General features: G+C 43.3%; 1 protein-coding gene across 1 annotated transcript in view; it reads right to left on the reverse strand.

The window, feature by feature from the left end:
• LOC106608148 (disks large-associated protein 2-like) overlaps window positions 1-22587 on the reverse strand; it is a 777756-nt gene that overhangs the window by 701631 nt on the left and 53538 nt on the right.

Consider the following 22587-nt stretch of genomic DNA (forward strand, 5'->3'; position numbering starts at 1 on the left):
TATTTGTTTCCTAACAGCTGGTGCGCAAAATAAAGCATTACGTTTTTTTTGAGGTTTTGCTCGCCTGAGGTAGAGTATCTCTTGATAAGCTGTAGACCACATTATTTTCCTAGAAAGTTTTCATCTATATTCTTCGTAGCTGTCTATTTACCGCCACAAACCGATGCTGGCTCTACGATTGAACTCAACGAGCTGTATAAAGCCATAAGCAAACAAGAACATGCTCATCCAGAGGCAGCGCTCCTAGTGGCTGGGGACTTTAATGCAGGGAAACTTAAATCCATTTAACCTGATTTCTACCAGCATGTTATATGTGTAAGAAGAGGGAAAAAAACTCTAGACCACCTTTACTCCACACACAGAGACGCGTACAAAGCTCTCCCTCGCCCTCCATTTGGAAAATCTGAACATAATTCTATCCTCCTGATTCCTGCATACAAGCAAAAAATAAAGCAGGAAGTACCAGTGACTCACTCAATACGGAAGTGGTCAGATGACGCAGATGCTAAGTTACAGGACTATTTTGCCAGCACAGACTGGAAAATGTTCCAGGACTCATCCGATGGCATTGATGAGTATACCACATCAGTCACCAGCTTCATCAATAAGTGCATCGCTGACGTTGTCCCCACGGTGACCGTACATACATACCCCAACCAGAAGCCATAGATTACAGGCAACATCCACACTGACCTAAAGGGTAGGGCTTCCGCATTCAAGGAGCGGGACTGTAACCCGGACGCTTATAAGTCCTGCTATGGCCTCAGACAAACCATCAACCAGGCAAAGCGTAAATAAATGGACTAAGATTGAATCCTACTACACCGGCTCCGACGCTTGTCAGATGTGGCAGGGCTTGCAAACTATTACGGATGACAAAGCCCAGAGCTGCCCAGTGACACAAGCCTACCAGATGAGCTAAATTACTTCTATGACTAGGATGGCTGGAGTCTCTGGCAATTTTGTAGCCATGAAGTGCTATGAAAGGCTGGTCATGGCTCACATCAACACCATCATCCCAGAAACCCTAGACCCCAATCCAATTTTCATACCGCCCCAACAGATCCACAGATGACGCAATCTCTATCGCACTCAACACTGCCCTTTCCCACCTGGACAAAATGAACAGCTATGTGAGAATGCTGTTCATTGACTAAACGGCTCCCTCGGCAACTGGATCCTGGACTTCCTGAAGGGCCGCCACCAGGTGGTAAGGTTAGGCAACAATACATCTGCCACTCTGATCTTCATCCTGGGGGACCCTCAGGGCTGCGTGCTTAATCCCCTCCTGTTCACCCATGACTGAGTGGCCAAGCACGACTCCAACACCATCATTAAGTTTGCCGTCGACACAACGGTGGTAGGCCTGATCACCGACAACGATGAGACAGCCTATAGGGAGAAGGTTAGAGACCTGGAAGTGGGGTGTCAGGACAACAACCACTTCCTCAACGTGATCAAGACAAAGAAGATAATTGTGGACTACAGGAAAAGGAGGGCCAAGCCTGCCTCCGTTCTTTTTATTATAATACTTTTTATTAATTTTTTTCATCGCTGGGGCTGTAGTGGAGCACGTTGACAGCTTCAAGTTCCTTGGTGTCCACATCACCAACAAACTATCATGCTCCAAACAAACCAAGACAATTGTGAAGAGGGCACGACAATGCCTATTCCCCCTCAGGACTGGGACTGGCATGGGTCCTCAGATTCTCAAAAAGTTCTACAGCTGCACCATCGAGAGCATCCTGACTGGTTGCATCACTGCCTGGTATGGCAACTGCTCAGCCTTCGATTGCAAGGTGCTACAGAGGCTAGTGCGAACGGCCCAGTACATCACTGGGGCCAAGCTTCCTGCCATCCAGGACCTATAAACCAGGCGATGTCAGAGGAAGGCCCTAAAAATTGCCACAGACTCCAGCCACCCTAGTCACCTGTTGTATTCTGCGCATGTGACAAATACAATTTGATTACATTTTAAACTGTTGAGTGTGAAAACCCAATAGCGTTGCAGTTCATGACACAAAGTGGTGCGCCTGGTACCTACTACCATACCCCGGTCAAAGGCACTTAAATATGTTGTCTTGCCCATGCACCCTCTGAATGATACACATACAAGTCCATGTCTCAATGCTTAAAATTCCTTCTTTAACCTTTCTCCTCCCCTTCATCTATACTGCTTGAAGTGGATTTAACAAGTGACATCAATAAGGAATCATAGCTTTCACCTTGATTCACCTGGTCAGTCCATGTCATGCAAAGAGCAGATGTCCTTTATGTTTCGTATACTCAGTGTAGTTTCAGCAGAGAGGAAGAGGCGGAACTCACTCTTGCAAAAACCTGTCCAGAGTAAGCCTAATGCTTTTCTATAGGCATAGTAAAGACCTAAGCTTATTTCCTGCCTATCCGCCTTTGGGACAACGACTCCCATTGTTAGGGCGGAGACATGAGCATCTCATCATTATATACAGATCTCTGGTTTCAGCCACTTGCGAATTGGAAAGGAAAATTGGCGGGTGTACAGTGCACTGTTCCGATGCTGGCTTCTCCTAAAGTGCATTGATGTTTTGCCAAAATTATATAATTACTTTCATCTAAATAAAATCCTTCAAAATACTTCACCAGAGAGAGCATGCCTAAAATCACTATGCGCAATGCCAAACATTGGCTGGAGTGGTGTAAAGCTTGCCACCATTGGACTCTGGAGCAGTGGAAACGCATTCTCTGGACTGATGAATCACATTTCAGCATCTGGCAGTCTGACGGACAAATCTGGGTTTGGTGGATGCCAGGGAAACGCTACCTGCCCCAATGCATAGTGCCAATTGTAAAGTTTAGTGGAGGAGGAATAATAGTCTGGGGCTGTTTTTCATGGTTCGGGCCCCTTAGTTCCAGTGAAGGGAAATCTTAACGCTACAGCATACAATGACATTCTAGACCAGGGTTACTCAACTCTTACCCTACGAGGTCCAGAGCCTGCTGGTTTTCTGTTCTACCTCTTCAGAGCCGATTCACCCATACTCGCAAAGTGTGCATGTATGGCTTTTACAAGTTGTGTGTGTGCTTGTTTTTTAAAATGGTCGAATTAATAAACTAAACTAATCTAAACTCTGCAATGTTGGGTTGTATTGGAGAGAGTCTCAGTCTTAAATCATTTTCCACACACAGTCTGTGCCTGAATTTAGTTTCACGCTAGTGTGGGCCGAGAGTCCACTCTCACATAGGTACGTGGTTGCAAAGGGCATCAGTGTCTTAACAGCGCGATTTGCCAAGGCAGTATACTCTGAGCGCAGCCCAATCCAGAAATCTGGCAGTAGCTTCTGAATAGATTCAATTTTCACAGAACCGCTTGTTGCAATTTTGATGAGGCTCTCTTGTTCAGACATTGATAAGTGGACTGGAGGCAGCGCATGAAAGGGATAACGAATCCAGTTGTTTGTGTCATCCATTTCGGGAAAGTACCTGTGTATTTGTGCAAAATAACTCAAGTGCTTCGCTATATCACATTTGACATTGTCCGTAAAGTTTGAGTTAATTTGCACAAAAGAAAAATCATTCGATGATGGAAAGACCAGTGTGTTGTCCTTGTTAATGCAGACAGAGAAGAGCTCCAACTTCTTAATCATAGCCTCAATTTTGTCCCACACATTGAATATAGTTTTGGAGAGTCCCTGTAATACTAGATACAGATCATTCAGGCGAGAGAAAACATCACCCAGATAGGCCAGTCGTGTGAGAAACTCGTCATCATGCAAGCGGTCAGACATTAAAGAATGGGTCCTCAGATTCTCAAAAAGTATCTTTGCCACCTTGATAACCAGCGCACTTCTGCATGTTGTAAAAGCGTTACATGGTCGCTGCCCATATCATTGCATAGTGTCGAAAATACATGAGTTCAGAGGCCTTTGCTTTAAAACTTCTTAGGGATAGGGTGTAGTTTCCTGAATTTCCGCCTGACTGACGTGCCCAAAGTAAACTGCCTGTTACTCAGGCCCAGAAGCCAGGATATGCATATAATTGGTAGAATTGGATAGAAAACACTTTGAAGTTTCTAAAACTGTTAAATTAATGTCTGAGACTATAACAGAATTGATATGGCAGGTGAAAATCCAAAGAAAATCCAACCCAGAAATGTTTTTCTTTGAGGTCCCAGGCTATAAACCTAATGTTCCTATGTAAATCCATCTCTCAGATTGCAATTCCTATGGCTTCCACTAGATGTGGAAGTCTTTATTCAAGGTTTCAGGCTTGTTTTTTGAAAAACAACCAAGAATTTGGAGTTTCGGTGAAGAGAGCACCGGAACAATATCAGTCTTTCGGCGCAGAAGGGAGAGGGAGCGCACTTACTAATTATCTTTTTCTATTGAACATACTACATTCTGTATGAAATATTATAGTTTATTTACATTTTAGAGTACCTGAGGATTAAATAGAAACGTCGTTTGACTTGTTTGGACGAAGTTTAGCAGTAGCTTTTTGGACTCCTTTGTCTGCATGTTGAACAAGTGGATTACTGAAATCGATGGCACCAACTAAACAGACTTTTTGGGATATAAAGAAGGATTTTATCTAACAAAATTGACAATTCATGTTGTAGGTGGGATCCTTGGGTTTGCAAACAGAGGCTATTTGTGATTTTATGAAGCCTGTGCTGGTTTAAAAATATGTTGATGTGGGGTGCCATCCTCAGACAATCGCATGGTATGCTTTCACTGTAAAGCCCATTGTAAATCGGACAACGCAGTTAGATTAACAAGAAGTTAAGCTTTTAAATTATATAAGATACTTGTATGTTCATGAATGTTTAACATTACGATTATTTATTTCAATTGCGCGCCCTCCAATTTCACCGGATGTTGTCCCGCTAGCGGGACGCCTATCCCTAGACAAAGTTTATAATTTTCACTGTAGTGTCCCAAATGTCTTTCAAGCTGTCAGGCATTCCTTTGGCAGCAAGAGCCTCGGTGGATGCTGCAGTGTACCCAAGTGGCGTTGGGAGCAACTGCTTGCACAAGCGTTACCACTCCACTATCATGGCTTTTGCGCCATCAGTACAAATAAACAGATCTTGACCACCAGAGTCCATTTGATGTCACAAAGCTGTCCAGTACTTAAAAAATATCCTCTACTGTTATCCTGGTTTCCAGTGGTTTGCAGAAGAGGATGTCTTCCTTAATTGACAACCCATAAACGTAACAGACATATACCAGGAGCTGTGCCAGGCCCACCAGGTCTGTTGACTCATCCAGCTGTGACACATAGAAATCACTGGCTTGTATGCAAAGCAGTAATTGTTTCAAAACATCTCCTGCCATCTCACTGATGCGTCATGAAACAGTGTTGTTTGATGAAGTCATTGTCTGTATAGTTTTTATGGCCTTTTCCCCCAGCATTGTCCCAGCCATATCCACGGCAGCAGGAAGTATTAAGTCCTCTACAATAGTATGGGGCTTGCCTGTCCTAGCCACTCGGTAGCTCACCATATAAGACACTTCTAGCTCCTTCTTATTAACCTCTTGACGTGCTGATCCCGCTAGCGGGATCAAATTCGACAACATCCGGTGAAATGGCAGAACTCTACATAAATAGTCATATTAAACGTTCATGAAAATACAAGTGTCTCACATTCTTCAAAAGCCTAGAATCTCGGTAATCTAACTACCTTGAAAGATTTTTAAAAGGATTTACTGTGAAAGCATACGATGCGATTATCTGAGTAGAGAGCCCCATAACAAAATGCTATTTCAACCAGCACATGCGTAACAAAATGGTATCTGTTGCTTTTATACATGTCTTACTACTCGAAATTTGTCTTAATTCTCGCTCAAAAAACTCCTGTGGCTTATTTTTCAAATTGGCATGTTTTGTTTCTAAATGTCTGCGCAAGAGTGAAGGTTTCATTGAGTTGTGAGATAGTACTTTTGAACATATAACACACTATGGCTGAGGAAAGACACTACTCCAAATATAAGTACATATTTGCACCTCTTCGATGGTCCAACGTCCCAGTCTGTTGTTCGGTGCATTTCCGGGTAAGAGGGCTCTTCTGCTGCATCAGATTCACAACTGTCAGTGTCCATGATAGCTGGGCTAACAACAAATGTAAAATTACTGATGCTAGCATTGGATGTGCTTGTGGAAGCAGAACAACTTGTGTCGTCGACAGGTGCAGGTGTAGTACTGCTGGTTTGCGTCTCTATGGTTGTGGGCCTTACTTTTTTTTACCATTAATCCATTTTCGAGCAAACGGAATGAGCTGCAGCTATGTTTGGCTACATACGGACCGTTAGTGGGGGGAGACACTCTAGACCCAAACTGTTACAGACCTACATCTATCCTACCCTGCCTTTCCAAGTTCTTCGAAAGCCAAGTTAACAAACAGATCACCGACCATTTCGAATCCCACCGTACCTTCTCCGGTATGCAATCTGGTTTCCGAGCTGGTCATGGGTGCACCTCAGCCACGCTCAAGGTCCTAAATGATATCATAACCGCCATCAATAAAAGAAAATACTGTGCAGCCATATTCATCGACCTGACCAAGGCTTTCAACTCTGTCAATCACCACATTCTTATCGGCAGACTCAATAGCCTTGGTTTCTCATATGACTGCCTCGCCTGGTTCACCAACTACTTCTCAGACATAGTTCAGTGTGTCAAATCGGAGGGCCTGTTGTCTAGATCCCCGGCAGTCTCTATGGGGGTGCCACAGGGTTCAATTCTCGGGCTGACTCTTTTCTCTGTATGTCGCTCTTGCTGCTGGTAATTATCTGATCCACCTCTACGCAGACGACACCATTCTGTATACTTCTGGCCCTTCTTTGGACACTGTATTAACAAACCTCCAGACGAGCTTCAATGCCATACAACTCTACTTCATTACCTCCAACTGCTCTTAAATGCAAGTAAAACAAAATGCATGCTCTTCAACCGATCGCTGCCCGGACCTGCCCGCCCGTCTAGCATCACTACTCTGGACGGTTCTGACTTAGAATATGTGGACAACTACAAATACCTAGGTGTCTGGTTAAACTGTAAACTCTCCTTCCAGACTCACATTAAGCATCTCCAATCCAAAATTAAATCCAGAATCGGCCTCCTATTTCACAACAAAGCATCCTTCACTCATGCTGCCAAACATACCCTCGTAAAACTGACTATCCTACCGATCCTTGACTTCGGCGATGTCATTTACAAAATAGCCTCCAACACTATACTCAACAAATTGGATGCAGTCTATCACAGTGCTATCCGTTTTGTCACCAAAGCCCCATATACTATCCACCACTGCGACCTGTATGCTCTCGTTGGCTGGCCCTCACTTCATATTCGTCGCCAAACCTACTGGCTCCAGGTCATCTACAAGTCTTTGCTAGGTAAAGCCCCACCTTATCTCAGCTCACTGGTCACCATAGCAGCACCCACCCATAGCACGCGCTCCAGCAGGTATATTTCACTGGTCACCCCCAAAGCCAACTCCTTTTTGGGCCGCCTTTCCTTCCAGTTCTCTGCTGCCAATGACTAGAACGAATTGCAAAAATCATTGAAGCTAGAGACTCAGATCTCCTAACTTTAAGCATCAGCTATCAGTGCAGCTTACAGATCATTGCACCTGTACATAGCCCATCTGTAAATAGCCCACCCAACTACCTCATCCCCATATTGTTTTTTTGCTCCTTTGCACCCCAGTAGCTCTACTTGCACATTCATCTTCTGCACATCTATCACTCCAGTGTTTAATTGCTAAATTGTAATTACTTTGCCACTATGGCCTATTTATTGCCTTACCTCCCTAATCTTACTTCATTTGCACACACCGTATATAGACTTTTCTATTGTGTTATTGAATGTACTTTTGTTTATTTCATGTGTAACTCTGTGGTGTTTGTGTCACACTGCTTTGCTTTATCTTGGCCAGGTCGCAGTTGTAAATGAGAACTTGTTCTCAACTGGCCTACCTGGTTAAATAAAGGTGAAATAAAAAAAGTGGAATTCCTGTGAGAAAGTAATGGTTAATGTGATTGGATGTTAATTATTTGACTAGGTTACCTGTATTTGACATTGTGTTGTTATTTCGCTGAACACTAGATGGTTTAATTTTATTTTGGCTGTGAAACGAGGCTACTCAGGTGAGAAAAAGACCTCACCCAAATGTATAGTCATGTTGGAAAATATAAATGGACTGTTTGAAAATGAGAAGAATTATTTTAGATTTTTTTTATGAATCACATTTTTATTTGGCGTAACCCCGACGGCATTGCGCGTACCCCTGGGTACCCCAGTTTGGGAATACCTGCTCTAGGGTATCCCCCATCGAGATAAATCCAATATTATACCCCTTTGATATCATATAGTGAAACCAGTGCTTTGACTGTCTCTCCTGTACAATATGTGACTCTGTGTGAGTGTCAGTCACGTTACTGTTGATATAGACGGAGACCACTCAGACTGTCCATCAGGGACCTAGTGGAGCAGAACGTCCATCTACTGCTCCAGTCACAGTGGGCTAGTGATTCATTAGATATTGTACTGAGTGAACTTCAGAACACACACATTCGCACACGTGTATATACACACACACACACACACACACACACACACACACACACACACACACACACACACACACACACACACACACACACACACACACACACACACACACACACACACACACACACACACACACACACACACAAACACACACACGCACAAAGGCCCATTCACTGGAGAAGAAAACAGTTTGAATGCCTTGAAGACAACCATTGCACTCTCTGCTCTACGTTCAGCAGCAATATATTGTATATAATCAAATACAAGCTCAGGCATAATAAACATCTGTCATGTGATTAAAAAAAATGTAAACCAAAGTATTTTCAATATCATGCTGACCCCAAAATACTTTTATTTATGTCCTTGTTGGCAGCCCCTCATTTCATACTGAACAACTGGTGTGTAAGTGGTGTGAAATTCAAAGAAATTCAACTGGTGTGAAATTCAAAGTACACACACAGGAAGGTTAACTCCCTGTCCGCCCTGTGAGTACACTGTCAATGGAAGAGGCTATTTATCGATCTCCAGTGCCATCTTGGAGGAAGGCCGGGGATAAGTATGCATTGGCTGTCTGACAGAGCATAAAGTCAGCAGTGTGTATTGATTGCAGTTACATGAGAGATAAATACGATGAGAGTCAGGTACTGTAGCTCACTGACTTAAAGCAGCAGGATCATTGGTGTAGAAAAAGCATTCAGTAGCATTCCTGATGCTAACTAACCTGCCTCTGGTGATTGACAGACAGTAGCCTAGTACTGGAATAGAATAGCCTCTAAACACCTCTCTCCTGTTACTACAGCAACATCACCCGCTTCTGACAGCAAATTAAAACTTCATTCTCTAACACTATCCATTCCACTCCAAGGACCGAGCCAATGAAATAGTCTATTACTGTACTGGAGAGATCTCTAGTGACACTTACTGCATTACAACGAGTTACATGCCAAGTTATTTCTTGTTTTTCATAGACTATGGTTGACTATACAGTACATTATTTAATTAATTTAGTACACGCTCTACAACAAGACAATATGTGGGAAGACACTAACATTCAACAACCCACCCATAATACATAATACCCACGAGAAATACTCAACCCCCATGTCCAGTTCCACCCACGAGATAATGCGCACGAGAAACACTCAAACCCCATGTCCAGTCCCAACCACAAGATAATGCGCATGAGAAACACTACACCCCTATGCCCAGTCCCAACCACAAGATAATGCGCATGAGAAACACTACACCCCTATGCCCAGTCCCAACCACAAGATAATGCGCATGAGAAACACTACACCCCTATGCCCAGTCCCAACCACAAGATAATGCGCATGAGAAACACTACACCCCTATGCCCAGTCCCAACCACAAGATAATGCGCATGAGAAACACTACACCCCTATGCCCAGTCCCAACCACAAGATAATGCGCATGAGAAACACTACACCCCTATGCCCAGTCCCAACCATGAGATAATGCACACGAGAAACACTCAACCCCCATGTCCAGTGCGTAAAAAAACAAAGTGTTTGTCACATTTGTAAACATAAGCCTTTGATTGGTTGTGATAGATGGCCGCTATGCAAATTGAAACAGTAATTTCACCGTTACGAAACATCCATGTCCTTCAGAAGCATTTAATGTACACTCTTTTAAGAATGAGGCCACACATTTTCCCCTCTCCTCATGTTAGCAACCATACACTTGTGTTGCTCAAAACCTCCCGTGTTCTTACGCTACACCGCCTAGTAAGAGCACCAACCACATCATCTCTAAAATGGCACATTTTGCCTTCCATACTTGGCATTCCAACAATAATGTATTCCCCCATTGACAAGAAACATTACACTGTTCGACACCTTATCTTGCCACATTACAGTCTCAGATTCCCTAGCCTACTTGTGTCTGTATTCTCATGCTCTCTTAATGAAATTACCAATGTAGTAAGAGGTTCAAAAGCATCTTCATTGAAAATATAAACAAACGACGTTTAACATTATATACATAATTGAGTGGTGAAAGTGTTTCGGGGCTGTCTGTATAAACAGGGCTTCCCTATCGGAGGCTATATCTGGGGCTGAAGTGCTGTGCGCTCCACATATTGATTTCACTGCAGGGGAAGGGATTTATTAGTACTACTAGGGAACTCCGGACACCGTGTGCATAAATAACAAGGAACACTTTTAATTGGATAGACCTCTCGTCTCATCCATTGGATCCTGACGTTTCTTACACAGCCATTCACCCACAGGCAGGCACAGGGATATCCACTCGCATACTATAACGTTACACCTCAGATGGCATAAAAACCTTACACAGGCTTTTTCCAACAATGCAGATGTTAACTTCAAATTTAAAAAAATATATATAAAGTTGAAGTCGGAAGTTTACATACACTTAGAGTGGAATCATTAAAACTCGTTTTTCAACCACTCCACAAATTTCTTGTTAACAAACTATAGTTTTGCCAAGTGGGTTAGAACATCTATTTTGTGCATGACAAAACTGTAGGAGTGGGAGGCCCAGTGCACACTGGAGGAGTGGGAGGCCCCGGTGCACAACTGAGCAAGAGGACAAGTACATGAGAGTGTCTAGTTTGAGAAACAGACGCCTCACAATTCCTCAACTGGCAGCTTCATTAAATAGTACCCGCAAAACACCAGTCTCAACGTCAACAGTGAAGAGACGACTCCGGGATGCTGGCCTTCTAGGCAGATTTGCAAAGAAAAGACTGGCCAATAAAAAGAAAAGATTAAGATGGGCAAAAGAACACGGACACTGGACAAAGGAACTCTGCCTAGAAGGCCAGTATCCCGGAGTCGCCTCTTCACTGTTGACGCTGAGACTGGTGGTTTGCGGTTACTATTTAATGAAGCTGCCAGTTGAGGACTTGTGAGGCGTCCGTTTCTCAAACTAGACACTAATGTACTTGTCCTCTTGCTCAGTTGTGCACCGGGGCCTCCCACTCCTACAGTCTTGTCCCATCGCTGCAACTCCCGTATGGACTCGTGAGTCCGAAGGTCGAGAGCCATGCGTCCCTCAAAAACATGGTTGCACTGCTTCTTGACACACTGCTGGCTTAACCCGGAAGCCAGCCGCACCAATGTGTTGGAGGAAACACCGTACAGCTGGCGACCGAAGTCAGAGTGCATGCGCCTGGCCCACCACAAGGAGTCACTATAGCGCGATGGGACAAGGACATCCCAGCCGGCCAAACCCTCCCCTATCCTGGACGACGCTGGGCAAATTGTATGCCGTCTCCTTAGGTCTCCCGGTTGTGGCCGGCTGCAACACAGCGATGCAGTGCGATGCAGTGCCTTAGACCGCTGCGCCACTAGGGAGGCCTGGTTACAAACTTCTTCCATTTAAGAATGATGGAGGTCACTGTGTTCTTGCGGACCTTCAATGCTGTAGACATTTTTTTGGTACCCTTCCCCAGATCTGTGCTTCGACACAATCCTGTCGCCTAGGAACTCTACGGACAATTCCTTCAACCTCATGGCTTGATTTCTGCTCTGTCATGTCAACTGTGGGACCTTATATAGACAGGTTGGTGCCTTTCCAAATCATGTTCAATCAATTAAAACGTAATTTACCACTGGTGGACTCCAATCAAGTTGTAGAAACATCTCATGGATGATCAACGGCAACAGGATGCACCTGAGCTGAATTTTGAGTGTCATAGCAAAGGGTCTGAATACTAATGTAAATATAGTATTTTATTATTTTTACTTTTAATAAATTGTGCAAAAAAATCTAAAAACCTGTTTTTGCTTTGTCATTATGGGCTATTGTGCGTAGATTGATGAGATCATTTTTTTTTTGAATAAGGCTGTAACGTAACAAATTGCGGAAGAGGTCTGAATACTTTCTGAATTCACTGTACCTGGACCACCTATTGAGATGTGCCTTTTGTTAAGTAAATTAGGTGTTAAATTAGGTGAAAAGGGGCCTGGAGTGCCACTTTAAATCAGGCGACAGGAAGTAGAACTCCTACATCCGGGATCATCAACTAGATTCAGCAGATGGTCGGGGGCTGGAACATAATTACTAATGATTTGTAGACTTCAAATTGACCGCAAGAAGCCCAAACCGGTATAATATTTGACTAACACATAATAGTTTCAAACCTTTCTTACATTTGTATACAATCACGTCACTCTATTATGCGTGGGAATACTTGGGAACAGATAAATAAAACCCCTGCGGGCCGCCAGTTGGGGAACCCAGTCCTACATTGTCGCTGTGAATGTTCACATCCAAGTGTCCTGCACGGCACACCACAAGACTGTATTAGCCAGTTGAGATAAAGCCTAGGCATTTGCTCAGTGGAGCTAACGCAAGTCTTCAGGTTCTCAGGCAAGGTTACTCGTCACACACACACACATTGTTCCGAACCACCTCTGTTGCAAGTACAGATTGTGAAGTAAACAGAATGTACTGTACTAATCTGACACTGGGATAAAATGTACAGTACTGTGGTCTCCCGAGTTGCGCAGTGGTCTAAGGCACTGCATCACTACAGGCCCGGGTTCGATCCCGGGCTGTATCACAACCGGCTGTGATCGGGAGTCCCATAGGGCAGCGCACAATTGGCCCAGTGTCTTCTGGGTTAGGGGAGGGTTTGGCCGGGGGGGGGGTTTGCTTTACTTGGATCATTGTGGGTTGGCTTCCGGGTTAAGCGGCCGGGTGATAAGAAGCACGGTTTGGCGGATCATGTTTCTGAGGGCGCATGACTCGACCTTCGCCTCCCGAGCCCGTTGGCAGTAGTGGTATTATGCAACCCTAACTGGGCTCAGGTGCACTATCATTTTAACGCTAATATTCAAAGCTCTCCAAACTGGCAATGACTTTACATTTGTAAAGCATCCATTTCATTTTGTTCCAGCAATCAGCACAAACTGCATTTTGAAACCACCAAGGCATTTATAGCCTTATTGCTTCCCGCAAAAAGTTACTCCATTTAATTTCACACAATCACACAGTTCTACTGTAGCTGCCTCTTTACAAACAATTAGAGATAAAGAAGATGCTCTGGGTCTGGGAGAAACACTTCCTCCAATTTTATCCTGATGTTATTCCAATGAAGGGATACTGGTGAGGCTATAATGTATTCTAGAAAGTAAACACCCACAACCACAGTAGGGGATGAAGGAACTTAGCCTTCACAGTTTCTTTTTTTGGACGTGGGTATCCTGTATGAATTTCTGTAGCCCGTTGCTAGGCAACTCAAATGATGTCAGTGGAAGAGACAGATAGCGAGGTAGCTCTCTTTCACTTACAACTGTATGCCCGCATTGACCGGGAGAGACGCAAAGCTTGTACAGTAGGACATGAATTGAGAAATCCAGCACTCAGAATTAAACTATCTGGACACAGAACTCTTGCTTTTTGATTAGCTAATTTTTGAATGCAGTTTAAAAAAGATGCATACAAACACTTATCACACACCCAAACTTTTGGTTTACAAGGATGCTGAAGGTGTGGAAATCAAAGTAACAGTTGAAGCAACCCAAAGTAGCCAATCTAGCTAAAACAGCCGCAGTTTCTGGATTAGAAGAAGCAAATGTGTATAGCATACAATAACCTTAACTGTATTGCACTGAACCCTTACAAAATGTCCAATGGGGGTACAATAAATAAAATACCATGGTACCATCATGGTTTTTTGGTCACTACCATGGCAACAAAATGACATGGTATTTGCACTGTAGTTCCTGCTGAAGATAGGTGATATCGTATGTGAGGGGGTTGTGGGGATGTAACAGTCCTACTTATGTTTCCTGTGATACAACGTCTCCTTGGCGGCAGCCTAGATGGCAGCCTAATCCCTATATAGTGCACTACTTTTGACCAGAGTCCTTTGTGCCCTGGTGAAAAGTAGTGCACTATATAGGGAATAGGGTCTCATTTCAGACGCTACCAGAGTCTCCTCGTGTCCCACAAACAATCCCACTGCCAACATCTGGAGCCAGTTTTTGTAAACATTTAAATTGGATCAGAATGATCTGGATTATGTTATCCTTTCTTTTGCTATCCACAATCAGATCAATCTTTATATTTTTTTTCTCAGAAAACAATCGGATAGGATCATACTGATCCAGATGGCACAATATCAAGGTCACAGAATCCGGATTCTCAGTGCTTTGAACAGGCCTACACCTCGCCATCTACTGGACAGGCTGTTGTACTACTTCTACCCTGTCAAAGGGAAACAGAGATCAGTGAACTACATGAATAAAAGTACCTAGATGAAACATAATAGAGCCTGCATATTACTTAGAAGTAAGTAGATGCATTTATTTGACACTTCTCAATATAACAAATGACCACATACCTATAATGAGGTCAATTTAACGTAATTATCTTTTGGTTTTCAGATGTAAGAAAGTTTTTTTACACCTCCCATTAGTTGTCTTTAGTCCACACTGAATCCTCCCTTCCAGTGGGATCAAAATAATCCCTCAGTTTGGCATCAAAACTATCCTATTCACAACTTTCATTTTTGAAAAATCCAAACACAACATATAATCCTGATTAAAGGTCAGATTGGACAACCAAATCCAGTATAAAATACTGTATAGAGTTTAATATATAAGACAGTAAAATGGCAGAGTCATGCTTTAAGTGTAAAACTAACAGACTCAGTAATCCATGCCTTCTGAGAATATTATAAAGTCCAAAAGGTATGGGTGGAGTTAGAAAGTTGGCTATCAGAAGTATTACAATGTAAATTCATTTTTATCCATCTGTCTGCATATTCAAGACATGGCATCTGAGGGTGCAGTGAGATACAGTACCTGATGGATGATACTTTCCTCGTCAATCATCTTGAAAAAACGTATACTTCAAAACTGGAAATCAACCAATCCTCCATCGTTAAAACAATGGAAAGGTCAAATGCTTTATTATCTAAACATTGAAAGTGCGTGGGCGACGGAGAGAAAGAAAATGGTGCAGTCCGGAGGATCAGAATGAAATGTTACACTTTTGAAAAACCTGATGCTAACATTTAATCCTATCCAATTGTCGAAATCCAAAAAGATACCTTTTGAAAAACTGCTCCATGATGAACTAAACTCAGCAAAAAAAGAAACGTCCTCTCACTGTCAACTGCGTTTATTTTCAGCAAACGTAACATGTGTAAATATTGGTATGAACATAACAACATTCAACAACTGAGACATAAACTGAACAAGTTCCACAGACATGTGACTAACAGAAATGGAATAACAAAGAGGGGGTGAAAATCAAAAGTAACAGTCAGTTTCTGGTGTGGCCACCAGCTGCATTAAGTACTGCAGTGTATCTCCTCCTCATGAACAGCACCAGATTTGCCAGTTCTTGCTGTGAGATGTTACCCCACTCATCCACCAAGGCACCTGCAAGTTCCTGGACATTTCTGGGGGGAATGGCCCGAGCCCTCACCCTCCGATCCAACAGGTCTCTGACGTGCTCAATGGGATTGAGATCCGAGCTCTTTGCTGGCCATGGCAGAACACTGGCATTCCTGTCTTGCAGGAAATCACACACAGAACGAGCAGTATGGTTGGTGGCATTGTCATGCTGGAGGTCATGTCAGGATGAGCCTGCAGGAAGGGTACCACATGAGGGAGGAAGATGTCTTCCCTGTTGAGATTGCCTGCAATGACAACCAGATTGCCTGCAATGACAACAAGCTCAGTCTGATGATGCTGTGACACACCGCCCCAGACCATGACGGACCCTCCACCTCCAAATCGATCCCGCTCCAGAGTACAGGCCTCGGTATAACGCTCATTACTTCGACGATAAACGCGAATCCGACCATCACCCCTGGTGAGACAAAACCGTGACTCATCAGTGAAGAGCACTTTTTGCCAGTCCTGTCTGGTCCAGCATTGGTGGATTTGTGCCCATAGGCGATGTTGTTGCCAGTGATGTCTGGTGAGGACCTGCCTTACAACAGGCCTACAAGCCCTCAGTCCAGCCTCTCTCCAGCCTATTGCGGACAGTCTGAGCACTGATGGAGGGATTGTGTGTTCCTGGTGTAACTTTGGCAGTTGTTGTTGCCATCCTGTACCTGTCCCGCAGGTGTGATGTTCAGATGTACCGATCCTGTGCAGGTGTTGTTACACCTGGTCTACCACTGCGAGGACGATCAGCTGTCTGTTCTGTCTCCCTGTAGCGCTGTCTTAGGCGTCTCACAGTACGGACATTGCAATTTATTGCCCTGGCCACACAGTCCTCATGCCTCCTTGCAGCATGCCTAAAGCACGTTCATGTAGATGAGCTGGTATTTTTCAGAGTCAGTAGAAAGGCCTCTTTATAGTGTCCTAAGTTTTCATAACTGTGACCTTTTTTGCCTACCGTCTGTAAGCTGTTAGTGTCTTAACGACCGTTCCACAGGTGCATGTTCATTAATTGTTTATGGTTCATTGAACAAGCATGGGAAACTGTTTAAACCCTTTACAATGAAGATCTGTGAAGTTATTTGGATTTTTACGAATTATCTGTGAAAGACAGGGTCCTGAAAAAGGGGCGTTTCTTTTTTTGCTGAGTTTACATGAAGATAGCCAAGACAAACGAGTTTGCATGTAAATTGTAAGAATTTTTGTTTGCAAAACTCTTAATATAACACTCAAAAAAAGTGTTAAATATTTTTTTTTACAAAATTCACCATCTCACTGGATAACTTAAATCATTCTAAACACAAGTCTATATTGTTCAGAAATCTTCCTCATCTGAACACATAACCCCAGCATCTTTCAAGCGCGCTTCAAGTAAGCGAATACACAGTTGTCTCTTTTTGTTGGAGCACGGTCAACTTGATCTGCTCTTCAGCTAGACAATTCAGCTTTTCCGCTCTCTCTGTCTCCTTCATTACAAGATGTCCATAGGCATTATCACTGGTGTCTTTCTCCAGATGCCTTCTATCCTAATTACTACCTTTTGAGTTTTGGAAAATGTAAAAACAACATTTAATCCTGATTAAAAGGTGAGATTGTATTTCCAAACCCTTATCCCTATCTGGATGATCAGAATAAATGTTTTCAGTTTAGAAAAAACCCATGTCGTGGAAATCCACCACCATGTCGTGGAAATTGCCACCAGGGACACACAAAGGCAATCTTAAATGAATCATCCTTTATTATCAGTGCGCTGGAGAGGTTCCAACCAAACTCAATGCACCATAGTACACATGTCAAATCAGGAGCTCTGCTGGGGCAGTCCCGCAGGTTGTCTTATATATGGCTATATACAGATAAGTTACATTTGAATGATTTAGCATAATTAATTCATCATTTCCATTTTATTTCATTCATGTGACTGACCAACACTGGTTCATAACATGTGACAGACCAATACTGGTTCATAACATGTGACAGACCAATACTGGTTCATAACATGTGACAGACCAATACTGGTTCATAACATGTGACAGACCAATACTTCATGATGCTTCTTCTCTCTAAGCTGAGACCTTTCGTTCTCAAAACAGTCAGTCACTTGCATGAGCACTGAAAAGAGTTATTAGAAAAGCACATGAATAGAACACATAAATTAGTTATTAGAAAAGCGCAAGCAAAAAAAAATGTCCAGCACACCCAATTCTAACATTTAATTCTATCTGATTGGGGAAATCCTAGCAGATAACTTTAGAAAAAACTGGGCCCTGGGGTCTAAATCATATGGTTCCAATGTGCTCGGAGCAGGTTTGCATATTAATGACCCATAAACACTTGTTCAGTGAACATAAAAGATAATGCCTTACCTCTACCATGTCCATTCCTTATTTTTATAGGCAAATTACATCTAAACTCCTCTCCTCATTCATATTTCATTGATCCTTCTATCTGGCCTAAATGTGATAAGACATTCTCTTCTCATGCTCTACAAATGTCTGTGTTCATTCGTTGACCTACATCGTTCCTGTTCTCTCCCCTTTGACTTCCTCCACTGGGTTGAAAAGGGGAAGCTGAGAGGTGGGAAATATAAGGCCTTAGGGCTTTCAGCCTGTCACAGTGGGACAGGAGATAAAGGGAACTCTGGTGACCTGGGCTGTCCAACTTCTCCGCTCTCTGCCACTGTAGAGGAGGGAAAATAAAAGGTCCTCTAGGGACTGCATGGAGAAGGGTGTGATGGACACTCAGATTACAGTCAGAGCACTGTGACAACTGCATTTTTCTCTTTTTTTTCATATACTCCCCGAAATGAAGGGAAAGGGAGGAGAAGGAGCTCAACCAGTACTGTACTATGATCCTCCTCCTGTAGATGAAAACTATAACTTCAAAACTGATTCAATTAGTCTCAGATATCTCACTGATGCACTGACCAGCAGTATCCCTCCAGCTTCTATCAGTTGAAGCAGAACATTGACAAAACCCACCATGAGAAGAGCCCAAAGCACCAATCCAATACATTGCAGATAAAGAAACGGCACTGCAGGTTCAATCACACAGTTCAATCACACTATGTTAAAACCCCATACACACCACAAGTGGTTACTCACACTGACATCTTTGTGGGATATTAAGGCAAAACCACATAGAGGCCCTCTAAATCAGTTCTGTGTTACAGCCGGCCGTGACCGGGAGACCCATGAGGCGGCGCACAATTGGCCCAGCGTTTTCCGGGTTAGGGGATGGTTTGGCCAACCGGGATTTCCTTGTTCCATCGCTCTCTAGCGACTCCTTGTGGTGGGCTGGGTGCCTGCAAGCTGACTCCGGACGTCAGCTCCACGGTCTTTCCTCTGACATATTGGTGTGGCTGGCTTCCGGGCTAAGCGAGCAGTGTTTCAAGAAGCATTGCGTGTTTCAGAAGACGCATGACTCTCGACCTTTGCCTCTCCCTAGTCCATAGGTGAGTTGAAGCGATGGGACAAGACTGCAACTACCAATTGGATATTATGAAATTGGGGAGAAAAAGGGGTAAAAAAAAATATATTAGCTGAAAAAAAAGACAAAATTCCCTTAAGTTGATGACTTTTTGCAAATCAAATCAGTTTTCCAAATTGATTCAACGTCATCACATAGATTTTTGGGTTGAAATGACGTGGAAACAACGTTGATTGAACCAGTTTTTTGCCCAGTGGGGCAGGACTGTCAGATAAATATGTTGTGTGTTGAGGGATCCTGCCCTTCGCCTTTGATGGCCTGTATGATTCAACAGGATGACTGTTGTTCCGCAGATGGGGGTAATCAACCCCTATCTCTGAGTCAGCTGCTCTGCTACTAGTGATGGGGTCCAGTACAGGTCCTGGGACCGTTGTGTGTGTGTGTGTGTGTGTGTGTGTGTGTGTGTGTGTGTGTGTGTGTGTGTGTGTGTGTGTGTGCGCAGCATGTACGCGTTTGTGCATGAGAGCTTGTGGGCCATGAGAGAGGAGAGGGAAAAAAAGAGACAGAGAGGGGTGATGGGGTTCATCCAAGATTGGGTTTAAGGTTCCAGAAAAGGAACCCAAATACACCAGCTGCTGTTGTCCATGCGTTCATGCACCCACGCACGCACTCACGCAAGCGCACACGCAAAAACACATACAGACAATGCCATGTGGACCAACTCCATATTAATGTCCATGATTTTGGAATGAGATGTTTGACGAACAGGTGTCCATATACCTTTGGCCATGTAGTGTATTTTTGAAGACACTGAATTGGAATTTGAATTGTCCGTAAAGGAGTCCCGCTCCATCACCGGGAGACCAGAAGCGTCAATAAAATAATCTCAAACTGCCTGTGTGCAGTCTGCCTGCCTGCTGCCTGATCACAGAGCACTCTCTCCTAAAAAAGTACTTTAAAGTTTGTTAAATACCGTGACTTATCAAGACATTTAGTAAAAAGAAAACACATACTCCCCTAGGAATCGACTCCTAAGATTCAGTATTTTTGAAACGGAGGAGACTGATTAGTTGCTGTACTTCCGAAAACACAAACGCTTGCATCTTTCATAGCGAGCTAGTGAGGGACAGAGTGAGAGAGGAAGGGCACACTATAGACAGGTCGGCCACCAGTCAGACCGTGCACTAGGCCTATCTATCCATAATCATATAAAATAAAAAAATGTAATCAAATGTATTTGTACATGCACCGAATACAACAGTGAAATGCTTACTGACAAGCCCTTAGCCAACAATGCAGTTTTAAAACCTGTTGGGGCTAGGGGGCAGTATTTGCACGGCCGGATAAAAAACGTACCCGATTTAAACTGGTTACTACTCTTGCCCAGAAACGAGAATATGCATATAATTAGTATATTTGGATAGAAAACACTCTAAAGTTTCTAAAACTGTTTGAATGGTGTCTGTGAGTATAACAGAACTCATATGGCAGGCCAAAACCTGAGAAGATTCCATACAGGAAGTGCCCTGTCTGACAATTTGTTCTCCTTCTGTGGCATCTCTATCAAAAATACAGCATCTCTGCTGTAACGTGACATTTTCTAAGGCTTCCATTGGCTCTCAGAAGGCGCCAGAGAGTGGAATTACGTCTCTCCAGTCTCTGGGCGAAAAACAGCAGAAGATTTTGTGATTGGTCAGGCTGAGAACAGTGACACTGGAGATGCGCGTTCATGTGAATTCTCCATGTTTTTCTTTTGCTCTTTGAATGAATACAATGTCGCCCGGTTGGAATATTATCGCTATTTTACGAGAAAAATGTTTTTTTGATTTTAAACAGCGTTTGACATGCTTCAAAGTACGGTAATGGAATATTTAGAATTTTTTTGTCATGAAATGCGCTCGCGCGTCACCCTTCGGATTGTGACCTGAACGCACGAACAAAATGGAGCTATTTCAATATAACTATGGATTATTTGGAACCAAAACAACATTTGAGGTTGAAGTAGAAGTCCTGGGAGTGCATTCTGACGAAGAACAGCAAAGGTAATCCAATTTTTCTTATAGTAAATCGGAGTTTGGTGAGGGCCAAACTTGGTGGGTGTCAAATTAGCTAGCCGTGATGGCCGGGCTATCTACTCAGAATATTGCAAAATGTGCTTTCGCCGAAAAGCTATTTTCAAATCTGACACCGCGATTGCATAAAGGAGTTCTGTATCTATAATTCTTAAAATAATTGTTATGTATTCTGTGAACGTTAATGTTAAGGATACCAATTCGTTTTTTTGTTTTTTTATGTTTAAACGTTCACACCCCTATTCCACATGTATTTGCCCCATGCAGCGAATAAGACCGATTCGATCTGGGCTAATAACAACCATGCCATCAAACAGCTAATGCAGAGCATTTCCTTTTTTAATGGTGTTTGCTTTCTCCAAAGTCACTTACTGAGGCATACAGTTGTGAGGGGTGTCGGCGTCAGAGACAGTTAGCCCCGGCTGAGTCTTTTCCCTATGGAGATGGCCCCTGTCCCCAGTAACTAGGCAACGGCCTGTGACAATGCTCATTTCATCTTGCAGAGTAGGCTTCGGTGTACCAATCTTTGGCATCACTTCAGAAAAGCTTGACGAGAGGGATGAGTAGGGGCTTCACAAATAGAAGGGGAGGGAAAAAGGGAGGGAAACTGAGGGGGGTAACTGCTGCATCAAAACGTTTAGTTGCCCTCAATTGAGGTGACTTACAGCTTGCAGATCCCTATAGGGCAGCCCCAACAGGAAAGACATGGCCTGAGTCCCAAATATTTGTATTTCTTTTTTATTTCCCCTTTATTTAACCAGGTTGGCCAGTTGAGAACAAGTTCTCATTTACAACTGTGACCTGGCCAAGATAAAGCAAACTAGTGCGACAAAAACAACAACACTGAGTTACACATAAAGAAACGTACAATCAATAACACAATAGAAAAAAATATAGAAAAATCGATGTACAGTGCGTGCAAATGTAGAAGAGTAGGTAGGTAGGCAATAAATAGGCCATAGAGGCTAAATAAATACAATTTAGCATTAACACGGGACTGATAGATGTGCAGATGATGATGTGCAAGTAGAGATACTGGGGCGCAAAAGAGCAAGAGGGTAAGTAATAATATGGGGATGAGGTAGTTGGGTGTGCTATTTACAGATTGGCTGTGAGGTCAATAGCACCCTATTCACTACATTGTGCAT

Source organism: Salmo salar, chromosome ssa06 (assembly GCF_905237065.1).
Source record: "Salmo salar chromosome ssa06, Ssal_v3.1, whole genome shotgun sequence".
Taxonomy (NCBI): Eukaryota; Metazoa; Chordata; class Actinopteri; order Salmoniformes; family Salmonidae; genus Salmo; species Salmo salar.